General features: G+C 40.8%; 1 long non-coding RNA gene across 1 annotated transcript; it reads right to left on the reverse strand.

Moving 5' to 3' along the window:
• Positions 1–819: 819 nt before the first annotated feature.
• Positions 820–1,832, reverse strand: LOC126469545 (uncharacterized). Its single transcript, XR_007586009.1, has 3 exons — positions 1,572–1,832; positions 1,322–1,432; positions 820–1,214 (listed from the first exon to the last, which is right to left on the reverse strand). It is a non-coding gene; the product is annotated as an uncharacterized LOC126469545 (long non-coding RNA).
• Between the last annotated feature and the right edge of the window lie 1,721 nt (positions 1,833–3,553).

Raw genomic sequence — 3,553 nt, forward strand, 5'->3', positions numbered from 1 at the left:
TGCTGATTCAGCCAATTGTTATGTATGCATTTTAATAGGTGCACGCTATGAAATAGAAAATAAAAAGTCCTACTTCCAGCACCTGGTGAAGGGTGTTGGTATTTAATTTTAAGTTCGGGTGGATCACTGAAGTAAGATACAGCTTTCTTATTGATGGCATTATTATCGGATACAATACCAAAAACTTCAAACCCTATGCTTTCTAACTTCAATACAATATCTTTAAGGAAGGTGAAAAGAGCAGGGGCCTGCATGACTGACCGGCAGAATATGAGCTACATCAGTGTACTGTGTATCCAAACCACGCACCGTGAGTACGTAGGCTGCAGATGCACATTCACTACTATTATAGGCCTGGACCACTGTTTCCCCTGTTGTAGCCCATTTGTGACTTTAAATGGATTTCATCCATCAAGAGGAGAACTGTCCGGTCTTCTTCAGTTAAAAATCTCACTTTTTTAGCTATGTATCCAAGAAAATGTGCAGTAACTTGTTCAAGAGCAGGATTGCTAGCAAATCCACCACATATCCGACTCAGAGTAACAGGGCAAGGCATAGTTATTATACCACTGCTTCTTAAAAACTTGTAACAGTGAGGAGAAATAGAATGAACTAATGACCACGAAACTAAAATATCCCATGAATATCTTGCACTATTCTTCTTGTATTTTAGCAATGAAATCTGTTCATTCATAAAGTTTATAATTTCATGTTTATCTGGTTATGAAATCAATACTCTCATTAGGTTTCTGATCTTCTCTGCTGCTAAATTTTAATTTGACAATATTAAGAATATTAGTTAACTGTGTTGTGGTACTTACAGTTACTGGAAACTTTATGTTCCCTGTTTGACCAAGCTGTAAATCATTGACATGGACAGTGAGAGTGAGTGAGAGTGAGATTTGCGTTAATTGTAACGTAACACAAAACTTTCTAAAATGGCACTTCACTAATTAAAAGAAAATACACACTATTCAACTTTCTGACACAGGTCCACTCATTCAAATCACTACGATTAATTTTATCACATAATTCCTTCAACGAAGAGAATGATATTGCCTTCTTATGGTCTTCATGAGTAATCAAACTTTCTTTCAGCGCAGATCTGACGAAAGCATTTTCCAAACGCTGTCTTCGATCTTCAGGATGTTCTCTTGATGCTGACAGTGTAGATAAATTATCAGGACATCCTGGCAATAGTGCTGCTATTGCACCTATAAAAAATATTAATTCTCAGTACCTTACCATATAAACCAAAAGCGTAAGAGATTCGTCCAATAATTATATAACCTAACTCAAAGTCCATAAACAACCAACTTACCTTTCCTTAGACGTGGACGGTCAAGAGGTGTTGTAATTAATCTTCCAGTCTTAGCTCATATGCTGATGTAGTTCTTTCTCTATCGTGTGCATGGAAGTGCAGCTCACAAACCTGTTAAAAATAATGGATTACGTTACGTTAGTATGATAAAAGTTTGGCCTATGTATACAGGTTATGTTTATAAATTCCAATTAACACTCAGACTAAACAGAACCATTTCATAGGTTTATTTACTAAAGCTGCTACTTACCACATAGTGATCTGAAGGGGTAAAATTATCATGGTGAACTGCTCTTATCCATTCTCTCCTTGCATCTTCATCACGAGGGAAATGGAATGTACTGACTCTCTCCTGAGCAGTATAATTGCCTCTACAAGCACGCATACAGCATCTACGTGGCATATTTATATGTTGAAGTAGTATGAACACTATTACACTAACATTTTAATTCACAGTCATATAACGGCTACACAGGAGAAACAACCAAGACAGCACATGTGGCTTTGTGTATGTTATGACACGTAGTGCTTACGTCACGAGTGACTCCAAAGACAGTGTAGCGGCCTTGTTCCTAGGTGGCACTGGCTAGACACGCTTCAGCGCCACGCGTCTCGCCGAACGTTGCTAAGGCCCGTATTACAATATCATATTTCTTTGACAAAGAAATATGAACAAATATTCGTCAAATTTTTTTGACAAAGATCTGTGACGTGGCGCTTAAAAGGAGTCTTACACTGTCGTCATATTTTTCGTCAAATTTCAAGATAGTGGACAACAATTTATTATGCGCTGCAGTTGCTAGTACCACAGTTGCATTGTTTGTGTATTTGGAAGAAAATCGGCAGATGAAGCCATGCGTATTACGTCGAGATAACAAAAAAATGGTTCAAATGACTCTGAGCACTATGGGACTTAACATCTGTGGTCATCAGTCCCCTAGAACGTAGAACTACTTAAACCTAACTAACCTAAGGACATCACACACAACCATGCCCGAGGCAGGATTCGAACCTGCGACCGTAGCAGTCGCGAGGTTCCGGACTGAGCGCCTAGAACCGCGAGACCACCGCGGCCGGCGAGATAATAAAAGCATTGAGCAAAATTTGTTGAGAGGGCTGCAAGTGGTGGACGCCAAGTCTTATATATAAATTACTTACGAATGGGTCAGAGTGTATTTCAGTACTTGCTCAGTAAAGTGCCTTCTCATAATACTCTCTTGAGAAACGCTGTATGTGCAAAAGACAGGCAAACTGTGACACTGTGATTTCTTGATACAGTAGAAAGCTACTCTAGTTTACAGCACAGCACTCGAATATCACATTGCACACTAACCAAAATGATTCCAGAAACGTGAAGCGATTTATAAAGCACTGAAGAGGGAATACGTGAAGGTAAATAAATGTTTAGTACACTATATGGGCAATAAGAGCCATTTTCATTTTGAATAATTTAATTAATGGAATTAGTGTTCCACCAACCACAAAATTAATAAAAAGTGTGGAACTGATGAAACGCTTTTCAACTTGTGGCAGCCAGAGTTCAAAAATAGACAAATTAGAATGGTAAGCTAAGAAAGAATGTTTTATTTTCGAGTCTTTACGGCTTGCTGAATAGCTGCCTAGATGAAACTTCCTGGCAGATTAAAACTGTGTGCCCGACCGAGACTCGAACTCGGGACCTTTGCCTTTCGCAGGAGAGCTTCTGTAAAGTTTGGAAGGTAGGAGACGAGGTACTGGCAGAAGTACAGCTGTGAGTAGCGGGTGTGAGTCGTGCTTCGGTAGCTCAGTTGGTAGAGCACTTGCCCGCGAAAGGCAAAGGTCCAGAGTTCGAGTCTCGGTCGGGCACACAGTTTTAATCTGCCAGGAAGTTTCATATCAGCGCACACTCCGCTGCAGAGTGAAAATCTCATTCTGGAAACATCCCCCAGGCTGTGGCTAAGCCATGTCTCCGCAATATCCTTTCTTTCAGGAGTGCTAGTTCTGCTAGGTTCGCAGGAGAGCTTCTGTAAAGTTTGGAAGGTAGGAGACGAGGTACTGGCAGAAGTAAAGCTGTGAGTACTGGGCGTGAGTCGTGCTTCGGTAGCTCAGTTGGTAGAGCACTTGCCCGCGAAAGGCAAAGGTCCCGCGTTCGAGTCTCGGTCGGGCACACAGTTTTAATCTGCCCGGAAGTTTCATATCAGCGCACACTCCGCTGCAGAGTGAAAATCTCATTCCAGCTGCCTAGATGTTTGC

Source organism: Schistocerca serialis, chromosome 3, assembly GCF_023864345.2.
Source record: "Schistocerca serialis cubense isolate TAMUIC-IGC-003099 chromosome 3, iqSchSeri2.2, whole genome shotgun sequence".
NCBI classification, from domain to species: domain Eukaryota; kingdom Metazoa; phylum Arthropoda; class Insecta; order Orthoptera; family Acrididae; genus Schistocerca; species Schistocerca serialis.